This window comes from Ambystoma mexicanum, chromosome 4q (genome assembly GCF_040938575.1).
Source record: "Ambystoma mexicanum isolate Mex_15411 chromosome 4q, UKY_AmexF1_1, whole genome shotgun sequence".
NCBI classification, from domain to species: Eukaryota; Metazoa; Chordata; class Amphibia; order Caudata; family Ambystomatidae; genus Ambystoma; species Ambystoma mexicanum.
This window is the reverse complement of record NC_090928.1, coordinates 638,125,735-638,153,341: the sequence shown is the minus strand read 5'-3', so window position 1 is coordinate 638,153,341 and position 27,607 is coordinate 638,125,735. Positions and strand designations below refer to the sequence as shown.

Sequence of the window (27,607 nt, the reverse complement as noted above, 5' to 3'; positions counted from 1 at the left end):
CCAAACCGGCACCTGGAAAGGGGATGGCGGGAACACAGTCAGTCCTTTAAGAAATTGAGAAATCAAAAGGAATCTTAAAATAAGAACATTCTTCAGACGAGCGCTTAAATATAGACAGCACCGCCAGGTAACCAACTTGAAGGCCCCTGTGGGCCAAATTAAGTAAGAAAGACAAACCCATAGGAATGGAACACTGAAAAGGATCAACATTTTGTCCTTTGCACCAGTCGCAAAACGTACACCAACGGTACAGGGATTTTGTTGCTGGCCTTCTGGCCGAGAGCAACACCTCCATCACATCATCCGGGAGGTCCCAATCCTTATATCTCAACCTTTCAGATACCAAGCGAGAAGGTTGAGAGTCCTGACCTCTGGATAGAGAACCTGACCCCCCCCCCCCTCTCGCGAGAGCAGATCCTCTCGGTAGGGAAGACGGCGTGGAGGACAGATGGACATTTCTAGAAGGTCCGGGTACCACGCTCCCCTGGCCCAATCCGGAGCAATGAGGATCATGTGGGATCCGAACCTCCGTAACCCCCGTAACACTTGAGGAATGACGGGGACTGGAGGAAACGCGTACAGCAGTGGGAATGACCAATCCACTATGAATGCATCTCCTAATGCTCCTATCGGAGGAAATTCCCTTTAGCAGAATCTCTCGCACTTCCAGTTAGCACTGGTGGTGAAGAGATCCACTTGAGGGGTTCCCCAAAGGGCGAAGATCTCCAGAAGGACTTCCTGAGCCAACTCCCTCTCGTGAGAGATCATGCTCTGCCTGCTCAGAGTGTGCGCCGCCACATTTTTGTCTCTGACCAGATGAACTGCCGAGAGCGAAATTCCCTGCTGGATGGCCCAGAACCAGAGCTGCATTGCCTCACTGTACAACGGGAGTGACCCTACCCCCCTTTTTGTTGAGGTAATGCATGGCCACTGTGTTGTCTGTCATGATCAGGACACACTTCCCCCGCACATACGGCAGAAAGGCCTTCAGGGCTAGTCTGATGGCCCTCAGCTCCAACAGGATGATATGGAGTTTGGACTCCGATGGAGAAAAACGACCGCTGGCGGTCAAGTCGTCGGCATGAGCGCCCCATCCTGTGAGGGAAGCATCCGTCACTACACTCCCCTCTGGCCATGGTTGCCAAAATGGCTCCCCCTTCATCAGGTTCCCTTAGTTGACCCACCACAGAAGATCCTGGGAGACCGATATTGGAATCTGAATGGGATCCAACTTCTTGCCTGAGAACTGCGACCACTGCATCTTGAGGACCCATTGCAGGGATCTCATCCTCAGCCTGGCCACTGGCACCAGAAAAATGCAGGATGCCCTGAGGCCGAGCAACCTTAAGAATTCTAAAGCCAGGAGACTCTGGGCATGTTGAAACTTGTCGACCATCTGCACAATGTGATGAGCCCTTTCCCAAGGACGTGTCCAACACAGCCCCGATGTACTGGAGCTGTTGGGAAGGTGTCAGATGCGACTTCTTGAAATTTTGGGGTAGAAGCCCAGCTTGTGGAGGGAGCGGCAGGTCAGAACCAGGTGAGCCAATGCTTGCTCGGGAGAGAATGCACAGGTCAGCGAGTCGTCCAGGTAGGGGTAGATGTGAATCCCCCCCGCCTGAGATACGCTGCCACCACCACCATTAGCTTGGTGAAGAAACTCGGGCGGAGGTCAAACCAAATGGCAGTGTTTCAATCACGCTGTACACCCTGGTCTCAGCCTAGTATGCAGGGCACAGCTGAAATGCTTATTTTATTATGTCTATAGGTACGATATTCTGAGTGATATACCACTCACTGTCATCTGCCGACGCTCTTGGCGCCCGTTTCCGCATTGGCGGCTCCTCAACAGGAGGCGGAGCAGATATTCCGCCACGTTCCTTCCCCTGCGTAGACTGCCGGTCTAGAGGTTTTTCAACATGGCGACTGCTGGGAGGTACTTAGCTTCACTTCCACCAGCGTTCGTTGCTTTGCAACCCCCTTGCTGTGCGTTTTCGCTACCTTTGGGTCTAAGCGCTAGTGTTCCTTTTCTCACGGCCACGCTTGACCGTGCCTTTTGTTTCTCTGGCTCGCCCTTCTTGCGGGTCACCTTCTCGCTCTCTTCCCTCTTACGCTTTCCTTCTTTTCTCCGCTGCTGCTCACCTGTATTTCCCCGCAGTTCCTGCTTTTTATCCCTGCAGGCTGGCCGCGGGCGTCCGCTTTTTTTTCCCGGCAGCCTCCCTCTCCTGCCGACAGCTTTCTCTTTCTCCTCTCTCCTCCCAGCTCTGTTTGTGGATGGTGTGTGCTTGGAGCTGACTCCAGCGGCTCTAGTATTTCGGCGGTACCCATTCTGCTCAAGCTCCTGCTGCAGCCTGCTTCTGCCAATTTACCTTCTCTCAAGGACTCGGTCAGCATCAAGATCCTGGACTTCTATCAGTGCAATATGGCATTTCCACTCGCCGGAAGGGTTTTTTCCGCAGGTAACGGCTTTTTCCCTTCTGCACAGTCTGATTGATCGCGGGAAGGAGGCCTCAGGACTGCTGTTTACTAGCATTCACTGTGGCTTCCTCCCGATACAGGCATTACACACACAAGAAAGAAAAGGATTACTTGTCTCATCGACAGCTACATTTGGAGGACCTAGAATCAGGTGAGGAGAGTGGGGAGGAAAGAGGGTTGGAAGAAAGTATTGAAGAGGACACTCATATAAGATCCCTTCTCAAAATACCCCAGGTCACAATGGACCAGGAATCAGGCTGGTTGGTAAAGGTAATTTTTATTTTTTTTATTTAAAATGCAAATCAAACATATATTTTTGAATAGGGAGCAGCAATCACCAATTTGGTGACAATAACAGATAAGAAGGTATGTAAGGCAGTTAAATTCACTCTTTAGCAACACAAATATAAAACACAGAAAATAACACTTTTGGCTTGTTTGGAAGAATAGCACTTAAATTAGGGTTTCCCCCTGCAATATTCCTCAACCCACAAATAAGCAATTCTAGTTAGATATAAGGAAGCAGCAGGTATTCAGGAATAAAGAACAGTAAACGGAATTCGAATACAACCTTCCCTCCCCAAAAAAGAGAAAAACGGGTTTGAAATGTTACACTTTTTAAAATGACATTCAAAATGGCTTAGCAAAACAATGAAAAGTGTGCAAAAATCCTTAATTCAGTATACATTTCTAGGGGAGCAACATTGGAAAGATGCTAACAATCATGAGCTATAGTTTGAGCAAAAATAAACACTTTGAATCTGAATGGAAGGTCGGAAATAATTTAGAGTGAAAATCACCCGTGTAAAACTTTGCAGAAATGCGGATTCCCGCCTAAAATTAAACTAACGGTTTTTAAGAACAATGGGTGAAATACTCTTAGGTATAATCCAGAGTTGAAATGAAGTCTCTAGCTATTAAATAGAGTGAGGTATGCAATGTTGGATGAGAGGCGCTTTTGGAAAATAATGGCGCGAAAAAGAAAACACAAATCAATTTTTCCAAGAATAGTTATGCTCCACACTAGGGCATTGAGGCTAGGTTACCAGATTGAAACACAGTAAGCTCTAGAGTTGATCCGCGGAACCAACCCCAGCATCTCCCTGCCCGCCCTGGCAGACCCAATCCGATTAACCGAAGGAGGATTAAGGGTTTAGGATTTCACAAGACAAAATGATTTTAAAGAAGCTAGCACTAGCGCAAAGTATCAAAGGTAAGGTTTCAACAATGGTTCTGACAATGTTACAGGTTCTTAAGGTAAGGATTGGATGATTTAGAGATTGGGATGGAACAAAACAAGGCAATGTATGCTATGATTTTCTATGCTTCCTTTTAATACTTACAGTCCACTTTAATTTAGGATTTTGGACCGTAAAAGGTTCTGGTCATCACACGGATTGGGTCTAACCAAGAACAGCAGGGCACATCTGGCGGGATAGGGTCAACTGGGCGGTTCTGATCACCTGGACGGCACTGGACTGGATTGGCCCTTCTGGTTACTGGAGAGTGGAGATCAGTGGGATGGGGAGTTTGCAGCAGGCATGTATTTAGTAGCAAGCCAGGCTGGATCAAAAGGCTTCCCCTTAGGTTTTGGGGATTTTTATAGTTTGAGGCCTAGCTGAAAAAGGAATTCAGCAATGCTGAGGCCTTAGCTTTTAAGGAACATCAGGAACAACGATGGAGAAATCAGGAACAGGGCGCCACGCAGAAAATCTGGAAGAAGTCAGGAATCAGTGTCTTGTGTGCTGTGAGGTTCCCTTATTTAGCATGCCAAATTAAAGTATACGGCAGGGGCAGGCTTAATGTCCACACCCCTAATGCTAGGATTGAGCAGGAGCACAGTTTCTGCCTTGCTCTCCGCTGATTGGATGACAGAAAAGGATGTCATGTTTATGGGATGATTTCTACAATGACTAGAACCTCCCCTAGCCACTGGAACCAAAATCTAACTTCCCCACAAATATATATCTATGTAGTTATGACCTCTAAGAAAATCAGATACACAGGTTACATATTTTGGGGGTCACACTTCAATCCAACTCCCAAGTCTGTGGGACCTGGTTATGTCTTTCTGCTACATTTTGTCAATTTTAACCATGAAAGATTTGGCCTAACATTTCCCAATTTTGTACATAGATGCGCAATTACCCCTAGAATATTTATACATACATTAATACTTTTCGCGTAATCGGTCATTCTTTATAACGTCTGTTCCTTATGCAGTATTAAGTCCTACCAAGTGTTCAAATGAATAGTATAAAATTAGATTTAGAATTATGCAATTATTTTCATTCTTGTTGCCAAGTTAAATGTTTTGAAAGTTCATTTGCAAAACAGGCATGTTAAACCAAATGTCGCTTGTCAGGTTTTTCTTTCTTTTTCCCCCACCAAGTGTAAGCACATGTCAATCCCTTTGAAGTAGAATGAGGGGCCTCTCCCTTGTGAGTGAAGCTTCCTGCCCCTCCCACTGGAAGGGTGAGTGTTTTAAGCCTGCTATTGTCTTATCCTGGGACAAAGATGAATGTCTAATGCGACTTGAAAAGCCCTATTGTCTTGGGGATTCAAAGCCTCCAGCTAGCAATTAGCCTTTTCCTGTTCCAGCAGTTTATGAGGTGTTACCCTTTCTCAGGGCTTGCACTGGCAGAACAGGTTTTTTTTTTTTAAATATAGTTTACTAACTCAGACTGGGTTTAGCTTTGAGTTTTACCTTTTAAATCTTAACTTTAAACCTACGGAATTAAAACAGTTTATAGGTGGATTTGTAACAGTAGCAAATCATTTTACATTCTTAAATAATCAAGCCTTTACACAATAATATACTTTAAAAATAGGCGATTATGCTCTTCATTCAGGAAAAAGCACATTTAACTAAATTCAGTTTTCATCTGCAGCAAATACACATTTTAGTCAGCTCTAGTCCTTCCCTTGAGTGATGGAATTGTTTGCAGCATGGATAAATGATTCATTTAGAGTATTTCTCTGGACAGCCAACTCTTTAGATACTGTTGTAAAGAAATAGCCGCGCTTCCTGTGGAAAATGAAAAACAAAGTCCCTGGGTTGCTTTTTCAAAGATACTTTTGGTATGAGCTGTCATTCAAATGAGGCCCGGTTCCTCTGAGACTCGAATGATCCTGGGCCCTACATGACCCTTTAATCACAGTGGTTCAGTAGAAATGATGGATCTAGCGCCAAAACAGCACTTTTTAAGGTTGAAAAGCTGACATTTTAAAAAGGCATTTGGGGTTTACAGCAAAGTAATGCTGCCTCTTTCACTTCTCTCCATGTTAAATGTTGCAGAGCACACTGGCATACTCCTGCAGTGAGTACTCTGTTCCACCCCACCTGAAAAGTGTGTGGCAGGGTGTGCATCCATTTTCTGGTTATTACAAAACGCAATTTCAAGATTTTGACGCGCACCAGAGTCAGCGCTGCCATTTGGTGCTGTTTCTTTCCCCAATGCAGCAACATGATGTAGCATAGCTGAGTGGGTCAAAATATCCCACAGCAGGACCCGAAAGTGAAAGTGCGAGTCCTCAGCCACAAACCTCAGGTACATGAAAGTAAGCATCCTGTAGGTCCAGAGACACCAACCAATCCTGAAGTTGAAGGGCCTGGAGGACTTGAGAAAGAGTGACCATCCTGAATATTTCCTTCCTGAGAAGTTTGTTCAACCAACGCAAGTCCAGGATGGGTCTCAATCCCCCGTCTTTCTTTGGAATCAAAAAATAAGGGGAATACCATCCCTTGTCCCTCTCCGCTACAGGCACCCACCAGTTCTATAGCGCCTTTCTCCAGCAGGGTCAAGATTTCCTGCACAAGGAGCGGATCCGGAAGCTTCAAAGAGATTCCCCGGAGGATTGTCATGAGGCCGTTTTAGGAAGGGAAGGCAGTAGCCGTGGGTGATTGTATCCAGAACCCACGCATCCAAAGTAATCACTCGCCATTCTTCGAGATGCCGAGACAGTCTGCCCCCAACCATGGCGAACCATGGGACTACATGACTGTTTTTGAGCGGCTGCCAGAGCGCCTAAAGGCAACGACCACCATGGGTACTTCTATGCTGACCCCTTTGACTGGTGGCTCCTCTCCTTCTACCAAAGGAGGAGTAGTAACAAAAAGAGCCTCCCCTCCACTGAAAAGGCAGAGATTGATGCTCAGCTGCGCTTCAAGATTTTGCCGCAGCTTTTGAGGTCTGCAACCTGTCAAGGCTCCCGTCAGCCTTGCTGCCAAACAAATGCGCACCATCAATGGGCATGTTCAAAAGACAGGCTTGCACATCCGGAGCAAAACCCGACTTCCGCACCCACGCAAATCTGCGTATAACGGTGCTCACACTCTCGGCTGTGTCCAACCCCGACTGAAAGGATTCACACATGGCATCCTTGCCATCTTGCACGAGAGCAAGGAACCCATCCCTTTCTTCCCCCTCAGGAAAATACTCAGCCGCAAGAGAAACAGTTCCACAGAGTGTGTGAAAATCTTGCCAAGGCACAAGTGGAGTTGGATGACTTCAACGCCATACTCCTGCAGAAAACACCTTGTATGCCCAACCGTCGAAGTGTTTGTTGTTCCTATCAGGGGGGATGGTAGGGTACGGCACCTGCCTCAAGGTGGCTGTAGCCGCCTAAACCACCAAACTCTCAGGAGTGGGGTGAGATGAACGGTAGCTGGGGTCGCAACCGGAAGGGCAGTATTTTTTGGTCAACGATTTGTTAACAGCCGGAAGAGATGCCAAGCAGCCGCCACGCTTTTCTGTAATGTGAGATGAAAAGGTAACACCGGATCAGAGGACGGACCTTGATCTAAAATGTCCGATAGATCATCTTGCACAAAAGCTTCAGAAGGACTGGAGCAGCCCAGATACTCCGTGACCCTAGACATGAGCAGCCTGTAGGATGACTCTGCATGAGCCCCAGGCTCAGGCCTGCCAAATTCCACTTCCGGAGAAGTGTTCAACCCACTGGCATCATGAAGAGTTTGCCTCAACTCCTCCAATTGACTGTCTCCAGAAAAGCCACATCAGGCTCAACAGGGTCCATATCAAAGTCTCCTCCTCATATATGTCATCCAAAGGGAGGTAAAAGCCCTGCCTCGGGACAGCAGAGGGTCTGGAGTCCACCACCGGCCTCACAGACTTAGAAGTAGCCTTCCTTGGAGGATCCACAGTATCAGGGATCTCCAACGGCAAATTTCAGGCAAAAATCCCAAAGGCATCAAGGGCGCCAAAGGCTTCGGCGTCGAGAGCGCCGACTGCTCTGGCATTGACGTTGATCACAGCACCGAGGGCAAAGCATCGACTTCGGTATCCGACAGACACATCATTGACTGAGTCGACGCCGACCTCGAGCCCTTACTAGGTTTCTGCGGTCTCGCTGGAGACGAGGACGAGGACCGAGACCTGGAAGCACGTCTCTTGCAACTATCCTGAACCTTGTCCGAACGGGACCGCGAAGGTTCCCAATGAGCGTTGCGGACCCGAGCATGAATGCATGTGAGCCACAGTATGAGACCGTTTCCTTGCCGGCTTTGTCAGAAGGCGCGGGTGGAACTGTGCCCTGCGATTAAAAAAATCGCTAACATCTGCTCCCTAAAGGCAGCCCATTCCTCCGGAGTCGAGGACTTCGTCGGGCAAGCCACTTTCCTCGTGGCACCATCCTCCAAGGAGGACGGGGAAGGTGGCCAGTGACGGGGCTTCCTAGAGTGCTGAGACAAGGAGGACGAATGGCGGGAACCACTCCGGGACCGAGACCCCCAGGACTCCGCCTGACGCAGAGAGTTGCCCTTCGAATCGTCGGTGGACATCCCCTTGGACTTGGATTTACGGGACCTACTGGGTTTTGAACCCCTACCTACCTGCAGATTTCCCTTATGCTCCCGCAAGCCCTTAGCAGTTAGCGATTGACATTTGGAACAGTCGTCAGTGTCGTGATCCTCACCCAAGCACCACAAACAAATGCGATGCAGGTCGGTAATCGACATTTTCGACTTGAGTCCCGGCAAGTCTTGAAGCCAGAACGCAGAGTCGAAGAAGACGACATATTCACGAGGAATAAACGGCGCTCTGCGTCCTATTTATAATATGCAGTGACTTCGCCCTCGACGGAGGCCTTCGAGGGACAGCGACCCAACGCCAACAACGCAGGACGCCCTTTGCCGAAAAAGTTTCCGAAGTGCACAGCTGTGGACATTACATGTCTGTCAAAGATGTGGAATACGTTAGAGGACACAATCCATTCGAACATAACCTGGATGGAGAAGTGCCTGTCACGTGAAAAGAAGACTGCCTCAGGTGGGCGGTGGGAGTGGGGAAGCTCTGAAGTTTGCTAACATTGTTGCCACTGGTTGCTGAGATTGAACAGGTAATAGTCAAAACCATTTCACCCGATTACAGCTCAGACGGGGCAATGTTTGGCCACCTGCCTTGGGCTCGAAGGTCTATCCCATGCATAGGTTGGTGTTGGCCTGTTGCTAACACCCATTTTCTCGCACACAATGGCCTGGATGGGCTATAAATGTGCGGGAGCGCCGGAGCGCTGTGTGAAGGGAGCAGCCGCTGGATGCAGTTTGTTGTTTGAACGGTTTTATGTTCTTCACGCAAAAGGGTAACTGAAGGGGAATGTCTATTCAAGAGGGCAGGTGGAAGGGTATGGGTAAGAAAGCTAAGATGGGGGGTAGATGTGATTGCAGTGTGCCTTGGGCGCGGATACTGGTATGCGAAAGGGAGCAGATATATACGACTATGGCATCTAACATTAAGGTATTAACGTAAAATGTAAGAGGGGTGGGTACAAACTTGCGTAGAAATCACTTGAAATCCTTCAACAGGAAAAAGGTGGCCATTGTGCTACTACAAGAAACCCACCTCACGGAGGGCGAAATGGCAAAGGTGAAGGAACGCTGGGTGGGGGGAGGGATATGGGGTGGCATACTCCAAATATGCTAGATGGGTATTCACGTGGATAAATGCTGCTGTGCCGTTTCGGTTGCTGGGGGTGGAGGCTGGTACAGACGGGAGGTACCTAATTCTACGGGGTCACATAGAACATGTGGAGGTATGCATAATTAACTCTTATTTCCCCAATCATGGAATCCCATCACATCTCAATATGCTATGTGCTAAGATGGCACCATACCAGGAATGCTTTCTCATTTGGGGTGGTGACTAATTGTGTTAGGGACCTAGGCTTGGACAGTCCACTCCCACCTGTGATCGGACCGGCACCCTCAGCACTCAATGCAGTGTTACATAATCTGAACCTTGTGGATATATGGAGGGAATCACATCCTGGGCATAATTGCTACTCTTATTACTCTTTGCCCAATGGTCTGTACACCAGGATAGATTACCTCTTTATGGGTAGGACTCAACTGGCAGAAATAGAATCGCACAATACCTAGGCAGAATGATCTCAGACCACTCACTACTACTGCAGGAGTGGAAGATACTGGGCCCAAGGCCCCCTGTTACGCTCACCTGACTCCCACGGAGGCGCTGGCCTGGTTCGCGCTGCTGTGACCTCTTCTAAAGTGATGCGCAGGGTTCGGAAGACGGACTGGACCGGGCCCCCAAATCTGGCTTGTCTGGCTCGCAGAAGTATCCTTCTGTAGGCGAAAATAGGGGATTAACTGTCTGCGGGGTAATGCAATCGGCCTCCCACTTTCCCCTCTCACCCTCCTTGAAACCCTTCTGTGATTTCTCGTAGCGTCTCACCTTAGGGTCTGGAAGGACGAGCTCTCCATCCTGCTTCTGATGCAGGGGCGCGTTGGTATCCAGTTACTTCACTGGATTTTCGGATTGGTGAGAACCAAACTTGCTTGGCTTCCAGGTAAGTTTTTTGATAAGAGGTTCCCCTTGTGTCCATGCATTAATGTACTAATGCTAGTGTCTTTTTCCCCATAGGGGCCGGGGTACGGAATGCCGGGGAACAGGCACAGAGATGAGAGGTGAAATCCTTGTAGAAATCAGGTAAGTCTTTAATGAGCGTTTTTTGGTAATGTCTTTTCATTCGCTCATTAACGCTGATGTCTTTTTTTTCCCCTTAGGGGCCGGGGTCCGGAAATGCCAGGATGCGGTGCGGACCCGAAATGAAGAGGGAATGAATCAACAGGTAAGTCTTAACATGGAGATTTAGCTTTCCTTATTCCCTTCTCTCTCTCACCTTTTGTTCTGGTGTTTTTCTCCCTAGGCGCTGGGGCGTGACTGCGAATCCGGATGATCGCTGCTGAACATGGAGGAGCCCTGTAAAGGTGAGTAGAATGCGGCGCCGCAGCGATCGACGTGATGAGCTTTTAAATTAAAGTCTTCCTTTTCAGGATTGTCGGCGAGATTTCTCCGGGATGCGGATTTAGCAGGTAAGGACTTTTCCATCTTCTGTTCTCTTCTTCTCTTCCTTTGCAGGTGATCCAGGATGCTGGCAGGCGTGGCAGAAGTCAGGATGCAGGAGCAGACACGGTGAGCGTCCAGCTGCTAGATGCAGAACAACGCGAAGCACGTGTGGCTGTTCGGGTGGGGTTTAAATAGCCTTGGAAGAAGTTCCAGGTATGTATCCTTCCCCGACCACGCCCAGATGGTAAATTAGTCCCACAGGTAAAGTAGTTCCTTTCAGGCATCAAGGTGGCCGGGATCCTGCTGCTTGGTCTGCATCAGGTAAGTGCACCCAAGCATTCCCATAATGAACCTGGCACCTATGGCGCCAGGACACTGTCCAAAGGGCCCCTATATGGGGTTGCTGGGTCCTTCCTTGGGGACTGGATGTCCGCTTTCGGGGACGCCGGGCTTGAACCGGCTCCCCGGGAGCAGGCATCATGACACCCCCATACCGTTGTGGCGCATGCCCACTGACGCCTTGATGGATCAAATCTTCAGAGATGGGCTCAAAAGACAGCTGGAGGAATATTTGGAGCTAAATGTAGGCAGTGTGAAGGACTGGGGCACAGTGTGGGAGGCGATGAAGGTAGTGGTGAGGGGGGGAGGTAATTGCCAGTGCAGGTGGTATCTGGAAAACACTCAAAGTAGAACTGGAGAAGTTATAAGAGGTCATACGACAAATGGAGACCCGAATGTTGGTACATCGGGCTAAGGAGCTGAAACTGGTTGAAGCCAGAAAAAGCTGCCATGACGCCTGGGGAGACTATCTAAATTTGATTCCATGGTTAAAAGCAGTAGGGCACACGCGGAGGGGGACAAACCGAGCAGACTGTTATCATGGCTATGCAAGAAGGAACATCTGAGACACTTAACCACAGAACTTAAATACGAGGAGGGCAACATACACAAGACACAGCAAGAAATTCATGATACGTTTGCCAAATTCTACTCCCAACTACAGAAGATTGACAATCTGGTTCCCCAAGATGAAATACTGGGCACCCTGGAAGAAATAGGGCTGCCTAGACTTGGTACAACACAATGCAATGCACTATAACAAGTCATATCGGCCGAGGAAATAGATGAGGCAATGAAATTATTGGCCACTACTAAGAATCCAGGCAGTGACAGACTCCCTGCAGAGTTCTATAAAGCGTATGCGTCAGTCCTGACCCCAGTGCTACATGAGATGTTCACAGAGGCTTATACAAAGGGGCTGCTGCCAGCAAGCATGAGGGAAACCCTAGTGATCCTGATCCCTAAACCTGGGAAAGCCACTGACAAATGCGACTTTTATCAGCCATTGGCCATGCTAAATTACAACAAAGATCTGGACGACACTATCAGCTGGGCAGCTACGCAAGGTGATCAGAGGTCTGATACATGGGGACCAAAATGGTTTCATACTGGGTCGCAGTACAAACATGAACTAGCGCTGACTACAAATCGTCATCGCACAGACCACTGATTCCCAAGATCAATATGCAATAATCTCGCTGGACGCGATAAAAGCTTTTGATTCATTGTATTGGAAGTGGCTACTTGCAGTATTACGGGAGTTTGGGTTTGGTGAGCAGTTTATTAAATGGGTACATATACTATATGCTGCACCAGTGGCGAGGGTCAAATCTGGGAGGCTAGTGTCATCGGCTTGGGATATACAAAGAGGATCAAGGCAGGGGTGCCCGTTGTCACCCATGCTGTATGTGCTGGCGCTAGAACCAATGGCTTTCTATCTTCGTAAGGAGTTCCTGGAGGCGGGTATATGGGTGGGAGGAGTTGGACATCTGATCTCGCTTTAAGCGGACAATGTACTGCTATACCTAAAGGATCCGAATCACAAAGCACCACTGATACTGGAGGTGTTGGACAACTATGCAAAGATATCTGGAATTTGCTTTAGCAAAGAGAAGTACTGTATATTCTCGCTGGCAGGCTTGAGAGGGATGAGAGTAGGAGATTTACCAGAAGTGGGGCTCCCATGGCAACTGGAATCCTTTCGGTATTTGGGGGTGAATATAAGGCATATACCTGAGGGAATGCATGAGTGTAATACGGCTAACGTGGTAAAGAGTTTAAGAAAGTCCATGACATTTTGGCCCAAACTACCACTATCACTGATAGGGAAGATTGCTATAACCAAAATGATAATCTTGCAGAGATTTTTGCATTTCTTCAATAATGTCCACTATTACATCAAGGCCTCCTTCTTTCACTTGTTAGAAGTACTGTTACGGAATTCCTATGGGGAACGGCCGCCATAAATTCGCACTCGCAACACTTTGCCTGCCCCACAGGGAGGGGGCAGGGGTGCAGTTACAAGACTTGGAGAGAGATTATTTGGCATCGCAACTCAGCTACGTAGCCAGGTGGCTCTCAGACGAGGCTACTTCAGAATCAGTGCTGTTGCAGCGATTGGTAGCCCCGGCACACCTTAAGGAAATTCTATGGTTGCCACTGAGTTGCCTTGGTAACACACCCATGATCGTGACAGTGGGATAGCAGGTATGGCATATGACCCTGACACTGTTGAAACCTGAGCGCCCCTACTCACCTGAGACTCCAATAGCAGCGGACGTTCTGCAGGGACAGAGGATTTGGTGGTGATGAGACACTGGTAAGGCAGGGGTGTCTATACCTGGGGTGACATGCATGTGGAAGGTGTGTTCAGGGAGTTTGGGTCTTTACTTGAGCAGGAGGGGCTAGCCAATGGGTGGTTTTTGTGGTACCAGAGAGTGAGGAGGGTTGCAAAAGGGAAGAGGGTGGAATGGCCAGAGGAACCGGCAGTAAACCCCTTATTAACTCTGATGCACAATCTGGGTAATGACTGGAGACCGATATCCAGAATATATGGTCTCCTGGCAGATAGGCCCAATCCTAAGAGTGCAGTGCGGAAGGAACGCTGGGAGGTGGACTTGGAGGAAGACATAGGAGAAAAGGAATGGGAACGTATATTGTTACACCTCTGGGAATTGTCCAGGAACTCCCGCTTCAGACTAATATAGCTGAATGTTCTATACCGCACCTACGTGACACCCCATATGGTAGCTAAATTCAAAAGTAACGCACAACCAACGTGCCCCTGGTGTGGCACTTCAAAAGCATATTTAATACATAGTTTCTGGGGATGCGTGCACATACAGGGATTTTGGCCGCAAATAGAACAGGCATGCAGAAGAGCAGGGATCACACAGTATGCCTGGAATCCAAAGGAATGTTTGCTTGGTGCATACCCTAGAGACAGCAAGTTCAAACATGTCATAAAATTAATGGACATGGCATGCAGACTGGCTAAAAGATGCACTGCGATGGCGTGGAAACAGACTAAGGGCCCGCAATATGCACGCTGGCATAAGGAATTTGAGCATTGGGCAGAGGTAGAAACCAGAGTGTGGAGTGGTGCGGCTACTAATTCAGAGGCAAATGCTATTGCCACCTATATATAAATCCTGGAAAACGCTGTTCTGGGACATGTTCCACCCCTCAGACGACAGACCCCGGTTAACGTTTGTATGGCACTTATAGGTTAGCGGAAACCTGATGTTAAGCCAAAAACTAAGCCAATGACACAGTTCCATGTGGGACGCCCCGATAAAAGAAACTATGTGTCCCAAGATGTACCCCTGAACATCTGCACTAAATGAAGGGATGTTAGGTAGACTATTTAACCCACCAAGTGAAGAAAGTTTGCGTTTGTTGTTAAAGAGATGCAAATATCATACGAATGAGCAAACTGTACTGATGAAAAAGAAGCACTTTATATATGTATGATTACCTGTATATAATTGCCAATAAAAATGTTAAAATAAAATACATTTTAAATATTGATATTATTTCTTCCTGGTTTTATTCTAAAGTTGCTGTATTGTATAATGTATGTGTTTATTTTAACTTTATTGATGTTATTTTATTGTTTCTCTATTTTTAAAGGTTATTTTATAACCATGTAATAATAAAAAAGGAAGTGTGTGAAGAGCAACCAAAGCAGAGAGTGGGAGAGGGATTTTAAGAGTGGGGGGAAGGAAAAAGCCAGGTTTTGAGGGCCTTTCTAAATGCAAGGCAATTGTCGATGATGCAGATGTGGAGTGACAAAGAGTTCCAGATGGTGGGAGCTTGGACAGAAAAGGAGGGTCCGCCCAATCTGGTGCAGTTATACTAGGGGATAACTAGGAGAAAAGCAGTGGATCCGAGAGTTGGTAGCGTGCAAGTTTGTCTTGGAGGACCGGTGTTGTAGATGGCACGGTGAATGATGCACATGGCTTTAAAGGTATTTTGGCGAGCAACAGAGAGCCTGTAAAGGAGTCTCAGTGTGGGGCTGACGTGCTCTCTCTGAGGAAGGGCAATGAGCAGGCAGGCCAAAGCGTTTTGGATTCTTTGGAGTTTTCCAAGTTGGAACGCTGGTGTGCCAAAATAAAGGCAGTTTGCATTGTGTAAGTGAGAGAGAATGATGGTGAGGATGGCAGAGATTTGGTGTAAATAGGTGAGGTAGGTGATGATACGCCTGAGGAAACGTAGGTGGAAGAAGCAGGTTCTGGACACAGAGTCAATGTGTTGTGAGAGGGATAGATTAAAGTCCAGTGTGCATCTGAGGTTTTTCACCGAAGTGAAGTTTGCTAGGGGCGGGGGGTACTAGAGAGTCCGGCCAGGGGATAGGTTGGGGAAGGAATGCAGATTTTCAGCAGGCTAGGATTTCCGTTTTTCCTGGGTTGAGGATGAGGTTATTCGGCGTCATCCAGTAGTCGATATCCAAGAGCCATGATGACCGATCTGGGCAGGTGGAGCCTGCCGATTTTGGGATTTAGAGGATGATCAGGGTATCGTCTGCATAATTGTAGCAAGTGAGATTGTGGGATCAGATGAGTGCGGGGAGAGGGCTGAGATACATATTTGAGAGGAGATTGGGATGCTGTCTGTGGGACCCCTTTCAGCACTGGTGAAAGGATGCAGGAGCATGATTTGCAAGCGATTAGAGATGAAGGTTGAGATCCATGCGAGGGCAGTGTCTTTGATTCCTGAGGAGAGTAGTCTGTCTAGGAGAATGGTGTGGTCAATAGTATGGAAGACGGCAGAGAGAGTTCAAGGAGAATGAGTACCACACATCCTTCCGCATCCGCTGTTTTTTAGGTCGTTCCAAACGGACACTAGGGAGGACTCGGTTCCACTGAGGGGTCCGAAGCCAGATTGGATCAAGAAGTTTGTTGGTTTCAGTGAAGTGGCAGAGTCGCTTGTATGCTTTGCGGTGCATGAGTTTAGTCATAAACCAGGTGTTGGATGGAAATGGGCCGGTAGTTCTGAGGAATGAGTGGGTCGAGTGCAGTTTTGGGATTTAGGAGGGGTTTCATATAGGAGGTTTTGAAGGCCTGCAGGAAGATTCCCAATGTGAGGGATTGGATGAGGATTGAGCGTTCAATAGTACCTGCGTGGGGTTGATGTTATGACGTTTATTAGGAGAGTAGGCGGGCAAGGGTCCTCAGGGGATCCTAATGGGCGGCTTTGTGCTAGGAGCTAGAGGAACTCCTGCTGTCGGATCAGGGAGAAGGAGGCAAATGTTTGCCTGGGGAGGGAATTGGGAATGGGGACAGGGAGTGGGCGGGGGCATTGTTGTTATTTTAGAGGTGATGGAAATATGTTTGTCGATAGCAATGTTGTAATAATGTTCAGACAAGGCATCGCATAGGGATTGGGAGTTAAGTGGCGGGGGCATGTGATGGTGGTTGAGCAACCTGGTGACTTGAATTCAGAGATGATTCTTTGCAATTCCTTGCTTGGGTTGAGTTCAAGATTCTGTTCCCATAGAATGTTTTTTTGGCTTTTATGATTTCCAATCTGTAGGGCCTCGTTAGTCTTGCCAGGGGGGTTTTGTTTAGAGGGGTCAGGTTGGTTATCCAGATCCGTTCTAGATGGTGCTTGAGAGTTTTTTCAGAGATTTGAGGTGGATGGTGAACAATCTGGGTGTGGGGCCTGATCTTTCGTTAGGGTCAAGGGCTGAGGCTACTGGAGAGCCAGTCGTTGAAAGGTTTGATGGTGTGGGCTTCCTGGAGGGAGAGTGCAGGGAGTGAGTTGAGGAGGTAATTGGCTAGATCGGGTTGTGATAACGACTTTGTTCCAGAGTGGGGTGGGGGGAGCGGAGGATGGTGGAGGCTGGGCGTGGAATTTGGGGGTGGCGGGTGAGTGGTGAAGATGGTAAGGAGAAAAAGATTGCTGAGTGAGCAATCCATGTTACAGGGCGTGGGGGCAAAATGGATATGTTTGTTGCACTGAAAACTGCATTGAGGGTGTGGCCTGCAGTGTGGGTGGGCACAGAAAGGTGTTGTGTCAGGCTGAAAGCTTATAGGTTATCTGTGAGAGAGCAGGTCATGGGGCTGTGAAGGGGCATCAAATCATATGGTGGAATCACCTAGTATGTCGAGTGCTGGATGGTATACCTGCCTGGTGGGTAGGTGTCTGCTTGAGAGCCGGCTGTTGCTTTTGTTCACTAGGCTGCTGAATATTTCTGTCAAAAATGGTGAGTACTTAAGTTTTGTAGATTGTTAGGCATTAGCTGGTTAAGGAGGTGGGTGTTGTTGGCATTTATGGGCATGCTTTTGATTACTTATTTTTGGAGTGGTCTGAAAGGCACTTACTAATTTTTGTGATGGTGTGGATGTGTTGCATGCTGTTGGGTTTCTTTGCTTGTTGATTATGTTGAACATCTTTCTGGATGTTGCTTGCATTTGTGATCCATTCGTTGTAGGATGTTTGATTTTCTTTGAGTATTTTGACTTTGTACAGTCGCATCTGTCATTGGTATGTGATTTCTTTTCTGTTGATCTTAGTTTTTCCTCGATTTTTGTTCGTTTGCCGTTTGTCTTCAGTGCTCTGAGGTTGGGTGTGAACCCTCTCGCCAATGCTTTTTTTCATGAGGGGGTGAATGGTTGTTTCAGTGCAATGTTTCTGTGATCCATTTGTGGATTCTGTCGTTCTTGGTCTGTTGGACTCATCCAAAACGGTGATTGATGGCTTAGAGGATTTCAATCTGATGTTTAGGTCTGCAATGTTTTTGGATTTCTAGTTTCTTTTCTAAATTGGTGGATCTTTTGCGAGGTAAGCCACTACAAACACCATTAATACGCTAGCAGAAGTAGTTGCAGCAGCTGTACTAGTAATACTAACCACATTAGACATAGCAGTATTAATACCAATATTTCTAATAGTACTGCAACTATTACTGGCAGTAATACTCGTAACAATAATACTTTTACCACCACTGGTAGCACTTGTGCTGGTAGAAATACTTTTAGAGAAACTATTGTTACCGTAGTGGTACTACTGTTGGAAGTATTGCTAATACGAATAAGTATCACTACTATTTCTGGTACTACTGCTATTGGTTGGGCAGGATTAGTAGGTAGGGAAACATATTGGTGTAAAGTAAAAGAAAATACAACCACTTACTTTGCCCCTTTGCAGCTATAATTCATCTGCAAACTGCACTTCCTCTCCCCCCTCCAAATTCAGGTCCACTTTAAAGGCTTTAAAGTAGATCACAAAATGGAGATCAACTTTAGTTGAAAAGCATACAAACAAGATGGAAGGGCAGAAGATAACACATTAACAGCTTGAAATAAAACAAGTACATTTTGTAAATGTTACTGCATGTCTCGTTTCATTCTTTGACATGATGACATGCCCTCTGGTAAATCAGAGCATTCCAAGAATTAAGACAACTAGTACAATTTATGGTAACTGGTTGCTGACTGGTTCAAATAAACCTTTCACCCCTTCTACCTTTTATGTTTTCTGAGTTTAGAAATCAGGGTTTCCATTATTGGCACAACTGTGTGACCAAACACACCAGCTCTGCTTGAAAAGAACATGTACATGTCCCCTGACAAAGACAAGGATCTTCAAACAGTATATGCTGCCCTGTGTTAAAAAACCAGTGACTGGTTGTCAGAAGCATAACAAATAAACTATCATCAATTAAGATACCAAGTCTAATGGCATGTGAGGTTTGTCGATGATGGAACTGGATTTAATCACATTTTATGATGATCTTACTATAATCAACAGTGACAGACTAGAGAATTAAAATGATGGGTTATGTTAGTGCTGTTTGAGTGATTTGTAAGAGTACATACAAATGATTTAAGTGTATAACTTTTCTTTAATTTGGGGAAATAATGTATTCTATGAACTATATATATAATTGCATATATTTGTGTCTGATTGTGTATTCTTGCATTATAGCATATGTTCACATACATATGACTTATTTAGGGGTGTCTTCTACTGTTAACCCTATAGTATTTACTATCTATTATACATAGATCTGATTCACATTCTTTCTAGATCTTTCATACTTCACCAAATATGAGAATCAATTACATAATGGCTGCATACTATGAGTAATAGATGAAAGAATGTGCTTGCAATTATCGTCAGAAACCCTACAGGCTTGAGAAAAGTGTGTGTGCAGTTGTGAGGAGTGCGTTTTCCTGCAGCCTGCTTGCTTCGAGTGTGGTGCGGAAGGACTCAGGGAGAAGGGGATCTAGGGTGGTGAATCACCCCTGTACATCACCTCCAAGTAGCACATCACCTAGCTTGTGGGTATCCCAGGCCCCCAAAGTCCCTCACACACTCAGACAGGGAGGCTGTATCGTCACTGTGACCAAAGCATCATAACATAGAAGGTGGAGTCTAAGAATATGATCTTGATCTGCCCAAACTTCGGTTACTAATGGAAGAGAACTTTAGAAGTGCTCTGTGTGGCGATGGGGAAGGATGTCTCTCCAAACTCTTGGATTACCAAGCTAGCGGTTTCCTGTGATCTTAGCTCAAGAGGATCACATAACTATATTCAACTTTAATTGCAAGGCAATAAATTCCTCATTATTGGATCTCCGCATCAAACTCAGTTTAGCAAGACTATCAGAGACAGGTTAATTATGATTATGGAAAACAACTGCAGCATGTGCCCCCTACAGAAGAACTACCCCAGGGCAAGGGGGAAGTCCAAGCGACCTGCCAAGGAAAAGTCGCATCCAGCGATAAAAAGTTGCAAGCCTGCTTCACCGCCGCCAAGAATACACCTGCACTAGATCGGGAGGTCTGTGAGCCGAAAACGGCGATAGAGACAGGGAAACCTCATGCAGACAAATTCCCAGTGCAGCCGACCGAAGGGTGGGCGTCGAGGGAACAGCATGTGGTCCCCCGACTCGAAACGCCGGAAATGGCCCAGGAATGCTCACAAAGTACTAACCGGACCATCCCTCCATTACTCACCGTGAATGTGGAGCCCCTCACGTCGGGGTTCGCACAGGATGGAGCGGCTGGCCCCAGCCAGGAGGCCCCTCGCCGCGGACGCGCGGAGCTGTTGGCACTTGTCTCCCCTGCTGAGAGCTTGCAGGGGAGCGCGGCGGCACCCCGACTAGCTCCGAATGCGTCATCGGAGAAGGAGGCAGCGCAAGCTCAAGTCCAGGTGGATGAGAGCGAGGCTCCACTTCCTTAAGGGGGCGGAGCCAAGGAACAACAGAGCGAAGGAGCCAGACCAAAAGAAGCTGTTCAACTTGTTACGCCGCAAATCCACTCAAGTCAAGAGAGAAGTTCTTCTTGATACGCCACAAATTCACTCAAGTCAAGAGAGTGAAGTCCTTCCCATTGACTCTCCGCCTACATTTATTTTCCCCCAAAAAAACACAAAAAATGCATCCTTCAAAAAAAAAAAATCAAAAAAAAAAAAATCAAAAAAAAAAAAAAATCAAAAGAAAAAGATAGGAACACTCAAAAAACCATTGCTTTACAAGAATAAGAAATCCTCGGACAAGATCCTGGCTAACTCAGCGATTTGTAACTCCCTAAAAGCATATTTTTCCAGCCAAGGAAAGCGGAAATATGACGTTCTCCTCGAATTGACAGACGCGGAATTGCTGGATGCCACATCCGACCTCGCTGGAGGTCCAAAAGCATGTAAATTTCCCTATACACCAAAAGAGGGTGACCTATATCCTGGTGGTAAAGAAAATACTCTCGAGGACTCTTCTCAGCCTGAAAGCCCCAAGGAAGGCTCTCCTGTCTCATCTGAAAGACCGAAAATTGCCCCTCTTAATCTTCCTCTAACGAGACCGTCTCCCTCTCCTGCAGACTGCCCCCGGGCAAGTAGCCCCAAGGGAATCTTGTACCACCCCCTTGCACCTCGAACTACTGGGACCCACTCAATCAACAATACAGCAAATGAGGGCGCTGAAGACCCTCTCGTTGTGAAGCCACTTCTCCGCCCTGTCAAGACTGTCATAGAATTCGAATGCCAGAAAAAATTGAATCAAATGCTCAAGTAAACCGCTTAAGACTCACAGCGGAACAAATTAAAGAACTGTCCGAAAACTACGCAACCCACTGCTTGCGGGAAACCAGGGGACAATAAATTCAACTGACTACCAACCCTTATTGGTTCCGTATCTGATACCCAGGAAGCCAAATCCAAAGGGTACCCAGCAACCATTACACACCTACGACAAAGAGCTGGTAATGAAACGTCGCACCCTGAGAAAGCTGAAGAGGCAGGCAGCAACCTCTGAATCGGATGAACCAAATGAAACCTACCTAAATGAACAAAAGCTGGTTAAGATTCCAAAGAGCTCTCCTCTATCAACATGACTCAGAAGAAATGCTGAGAAAATTGGCAGATAAGAACTCAGGTGCTTTCTGGCAATTGATTAGGAACACAGGAGACGGGTCAACCACAATAGGATCGAACAACGTCTCAGAAGAAGTCTGGAAATAACACTTCTCCAAGATATTCCAGCTCCCCAGGCAAACTATTCCTCTTCTGGGGTCTGAGTCAAATTCAACTACCTGGGAAGACTTCTCAAATGAAGAAGACATTGTACTGGCCATCAGGCGTCTTAAATCCTCCAGAGCTCCTGGCCCTGACAGAATCACCAACATAGACCTAAAAATAAAACACCCAGAGGAGTGGGCGAGCTTCATTGGCCAGGTGTTCAAAAAATATTGCACTACAAGATCGGTTCTGAAATCCTGGCGCTGCGCAGTAATCGCTCCCATCTACAAAAAAGGAGACAGAACCGACCCAGGAATCTATCGCCCCATTGCGCTTTTGGACACAATTGGTATGCTCTACGGATCATTCCTCTTAAAGAGCTTCCAAAATTGGGCCAAAACAGCCCCCTGTCGAGACCCTTTTCAAGCCGGGTTCCTGAAAAACTCTGGGACCACAGCCAACATCATGATGCTAAGTGCTATAAAGGCCAAACTCACGCCAGGGCACGGGAAAGTATACCTGGCGTTCATAGACCTCAGTCAAGCCTTTGATCAAATAGACAGATCTCTGCTGTGGTCCAAATTGGAACAATGGAAATGTCAGAGCAAAATTCTTGACCCAATAAAGGCTTTTCACAACAAGACGTCAATTAGAGTCAAGTTAGATCAAGCAGGCCGGTTGTCCAAAGAAATTCTGACGCTCAGAGGGGTGAAACAGGGCTGCCCGCTGGCCCCGGTCTTGTTCATCTCCTTTCTTGGAGAACTTAAAGAAAACGCCAGCAAGCCTAGATCTTTCCCTCCAAAAATTGGTGAGACTTCTGTGGCTCGTTTATTGTATGCTGACGATATCATCCTTCTTGACCAGACTGAAATTGGTCTCCAAAGACAGCTCGACAACTTGGCTAAATACATCTCAAAAAACAACTTAGAGATAAATAAGGAGAAAACAAAAATCTTGATACTTGGACAGCTGCCAAGAAAGAACCCAAAAAACTTCAGATGGCATATTGAAAACTCAACCATAGAAGTGGTGAAGTTCTTCAAATACCTGGGGGTGACGATGGATAACTCAAAGTCTGAGACTTCAATGCAAAACCATCTATGGGACAAGACTCGAAAACTCACTACCCAGGCAAAAATAATCAACAGGAAATACTGCCGTTTTTGCTTCTACCGGCCATAAAATTTTACAAAGGCAAAGTAATTCCGAGCTTGGCATACGGATGTGAGGCAATGCCAGCGATTCCCACTGCGATTTGGCAAAAATTGGAAGCCTACTTTTGGCGGAAAGTCCTTCAGCTTCCCAACTCCACACCTATCTCGATCATCAGAAGAGAATTGGGAATCAACTCCCTGAAAGCTGTTATTGAGGCAGGTGAAATGGCGTTGTTTAGGAAAATAATAATACACGACTCACCGCCCCTGTATAACATAATCAAAACCGAAATGGCAGAAGGAAGGAACAAGTCTCTTACCACCTGGGCAGCCAAGCAGCAAGCACATTTGGTCAACAGTGGATGCTCTGAAGAGGAACTGATTCGAAATCCTATGAAAATAAAACGGAAAATGGACCAATTGGATTGGATAGAGACTTTAACACTAGTAGGAAACAACAAACTCCTCACTCATTTGAACTTCCAACCCAAAAAATTACATTCAATTACTGAAGTCCTAAAAAGATTCCCAGATAAGGCCTTAAGATCCATTTTTCTGAGATCTTGTCTTAACCTGCTCCCGACCAACGAAATAAGGGCCATCAGGGGCCAATCGCAAACAAATCAATGTGGCTTATGCGAAACTGAAGACGAGCCTGAATCGGTAAAGCACCTCCTGATGCACCTCACTAAAACGAAAAAATGGCGAAGAGCGTTTTTGAGACCACTGATTAATCCTAATTTCCTGTACGAAGAAGACGTCTGGTGGAACCACCTCCTGAGTGGATCTAGGACTACATGGTCAATAGCAACAGCAAAAATTTTAAAGGCAGCCTTAGAGCCACGTTTCCTTAAAACCAACGAAGAAGAGAGACAAGGTTCTGACCAATAAAAGTTGGAACCGGAACCTGAATCCGCTGTGAACATCAGAAGGGAACTTTTAAACTGTGAGAAGGCTGGAAAGAAGAAGAAAACGAAACTTTGAAACTCTAACTTCAAGACGTTCTTCTTCCTCTTCTTTGCAAAATCATTGATTTGATAAAAGCAAATAAAAATTTTTTTTAAAAAAATTATGGAAAATGTTCTTTATTGAATATAGATGGACTGGATGTATTTTGATAATGGAAACTACTTTTTTAAAATCCTTTAACTCTTTAGTTATAAATTAAATATGTTTTTGGGTACTGTTCCAAAAGAAAGTTTGACAGAGGGAAGGAACAATGTAGAAAGAAAGCCTCAGTGTGGACGACAACTTTTATAGCAGTAGTTTTGCATTAAGTGGTGCCCACGTTACATGAGAAGTGGACGCAATGTGACAAGTGGGGGTCACCCTTCAAATGTCAAACTTGGAGTTGTGCAAAGGTGGGGTTAAAGGGAATGGGCTGGTTGGGAGGAAATCTCATCTCTGAGGCTGTAACCGTGAAGAACCTTCTGCAAACCTATCGAATGGAAAGGTACTCAACTTGGAATGAGTTGATGCCAGGTGGTATGATGAAACTGTTCGCTCACTACAGGATCAAGAGCTGGAACTAGAAACGAGTACAGCGTTCTGTTGTAAAAGAACTAGTACATGCAACGTGCAGGCTAGATTGTCCGGGTGCATAGCTCCTGGGTTAAGGGCTTGCTTTTTAGGTAAGCCTGCACTCCACAAGTTTGAATCCAAGTAGGGTTGTCCATGCCATTCATCTTTTCAAGCTTCATACATTGAATACCATTCAATCTGGTAATATCACTGCGCTTAGAAGTGGGAGGAATCAGGCATTATATTAAAAAAACAGATACAATTACCGCCTCTCATTATAGGTCTTCTCTGTCCATTTCCTCCTGCCCAACACCCATCCTTCCCAACCTTCCCCCAACCAAGGTCTACTTTATGATCCTAGGGGTGTGAACTAGAATTGGTAACAGACAGAAAATGTAAAATATAAACTTTGTAGAGTAACAAAGTCAATGACTGGGGAACGCAAATACAGTGGGTTGAAGTGTAGATTCGGTCTCCCTTTTGAAAATCTTAATACTTCCTCCTTTGGTGCCATTTTTCCCCTGCGTTCTTCTCTCCAAAGCACCATTCCTTCACTTTTCTCACGTTATGAGTGGCACCTATGTTATGTTATTTTTATTATATTACTTAATACTGGTTTTCGGCCTGCTTCTAAATGCTCTGAAATTTGGCAGAGTCTCTGATGAAGAATCTCTGGATTGCCCAAATTATCTCACTTCTAAGTCATGTGGGGAAGCTGGAAATCTGAGTAAGATTTTGGTCCAAAGTGAGCACTTAGCCAGAATACCACATCGCCTCTTCTTTGTCGGGTTTCTTTTTCTTAACATACCTCTTTATCTAGATATTCAGTTTGTTTCCATATGCTACCAAATTTGGTAGTTAATAGAAATGAAGCACATGGAGAATAAGGGATTTCAACAAGAATGCATACAATTTTGCCAAGAGAGAAAGCTGCAAACCGAACCTACATCTTCTGGTTACCAAGTCGTAATTTTGGTACTAGGATACATCACCGCACTTTGGTCATTATTTCGAATTCTACCCGATTGCAGCTATTACTAATCTTGCTTCATGGCCTTTCTTGTTAATCCTACCCAATGTATTATGACTGTTGGGGCAGAGATGCACTTCTCAGGTCTCATCAGCCAATGTGCTTTAACAGGAGCTGTTTGAGACCCATTTAAAAAAGCAAATGTTATGAGGGGTATGGCTGTAAACTCTTTTATTAGGTTTCATCAACCAAAAACCCCAGACTTTGTCTTAATTTAAGAAACAAAGAAATTCCCTGGTTTGTAGCCAAATCTCAATATGGAAGACGATTTTGCATTGCTGCTTCAATGGTTGAATTTTGAGTTTTGGTATTGCAATAGAACCTTCTATGTTGCGTATTTAATACAGTCCCCCAAGACAAGTGGGCAACATACCTTCAAAAGTTCCAGATCTTGTTGTCTTTCATCAGTGCAGTGTCACAATAGCACTCAGCGTTACATGCATTGTCACCGAAAACTCTGAAAAGAGCAACAGAAGTCTTCTTAATAAAACATACAAAATATATAAAAATGAATAAACCTGTGAATGCTATGAAACCATTATCTGAACAATTAGCAAAATTAACAATGTTTACATAAGAGCACTCAAACCTCTTTATGGCACACTATGATCATGTTTTCACATTAAGTAGCGATCATTTGCTGTATTGTCTCAAATTCTTTCTAAATATAAAAAAAAAAACGATCAAATGTTTCTGTTGCGATGTGCCTTGTGTGTAATTGATGATTCTGGAAGAAAGGGAGATGTGCTTGCAAGTGTACCCAGAAGCATGTGATGTAAAGCGGAATATTATGGTGTGACTGTTTGTGGTGAGGGTTCTGAGCCGAGGCAGTTGGGGAGCCCCTGCCTGGGTGATGGGAGCCAGTGTCCTGTTCCTTGTAACTGTTCCATGCTACGTTTACCTGATGTAACCATAAGAAGATGTAATAAAACTACTGGAATGCATATACAGCTCAAGGAAGTCACTGTTTCAGTTTTTCCCCACAACTTTCAATTATAAGTCAGTATTTTTGTTTTAAAAGAGCTATTTCTTTCCTTTCTGTATAATTTGTTTTGTTGAAAATCGACTTGTAAAAGAGACACAAGGCAAACAATAAGTGAACAAGTCCAGCTAAAATAACATGGACCACTCCTTTGGTATGTAGAAGCATATACCTCATTCAAACAAATTACAAGCAAGAAACAGATGTAAACTATAGCAGGCTAATAGAAGCTATTATTTGGGCAAAGGAAATAGGATCACCTTCCTAAGGAATGAGTATAAACATTTGAACCCATCATCTGCGGGTGTATTTACATGCAATATATGTTACAAGGCTATACACAAAGTTATAACAACCACAGGAGGCGCCTATGGGGGGGGGGTAAGGAGGAGACAGGACTGAGGGGGATCAGATTGTCATTAAAGCTCATTGGTACCCGGCGAGGATCAACCAGAATGAAACAAAAAATCTGATTGGCCCTGGCCGGGGCTCTACCAGGCCGGGAATCCCTCGGCCAGGATTCCACTCGTTTGTTCCCGGCTGGGGGTGTGGCAGCCTCTCAGCCAATGAGGAGGCTCGAAGCCATTCCCGATCCGAGCCTCCACACAGCTGGAGGCCGCCATCGTCCCCTGCCAGGGATTCGGGTCTTTTTTTACACCACCCTCCCCAGCCACCCCACCCTCCCAACCCCACTTACCTTTTGATTTCTCCTTTTTAGGTAGCGAAAGCGATGGAAACACTTCTGTTCGCAGCACGTCCGCTCCCGATGGCCGCCATGGTTCCATTTTCCCGTTCCCTGATTCCATTTCCTTGGACATTTTTATTTTCTTTTAGCGTTTCGGAACAGAAAAGAATACTATTAGTACCCGAGTCCTCCAGGCCGGGGTACTAATAGCAATATGCCCCTTGCCGAGGCGGCATTACCGAGTCTGGTAATGCCACGGGACTTTGTTAAGGCCTTCGCCTTGCTCAGGCCTATAACTATGGGCCCCGGGGCATTACCTGACTCGGTTATGCCCCGCCACTCGGGGCATATTGCTTAATTAAAGATCCTCCGGGAAAATCATACCACCCCTCACAGTTTTTCCTTTTGCAAGACATTTTCTCCTTAGCCGACAATAAAACAAGCCTCTATACCCAGTTCTAATAGAACAGCCTTCTGTACCTTCAGTATTTATTTCCTAACCATATTCATGCCATAAAAAACAACTGCCTGGATCCCATGGATAAGGACAAGTTGTGTGGGGTTGCCCCAAGCAGGGCTAAGGGGGAGGGTTACATAACTCACTACCTGTAACTAGTTCCATGCTTGTC

General features: G+C 46.1%; 1 protein-coding gene across 13 annotated transcripts in view; it reads right to left on the bottom strand.

Annotated features, from left to right (window-relative positions):
• WDPCP (WD repeat containing planar cell polarity effector) overlaps positions 1-27,607 on the bottom strand; it is a 3,071,480-nt gene that overhangs the window by 2,775,618 nt on the left and 268,255 nt on the right. For 11 of the 13 annotated variants that reach the window (XM_069608194.1, XM_069608204.1, XM_069608201.1 and 8 more), the window contains one exon: positions 25,685-25,768. The gene's annotated coding sequence lies outside the window, so the exon portion shown is untranslated. Of the gene's footprint in view, positions 1-18,281; positions 18,359-25,684; positions 25,769-27,607 lie in introns of all 13 variants that reach the window. The other 2 variants (XM_069608197.1, XM_069608200.1) reach the window with 1 other exon arrangement.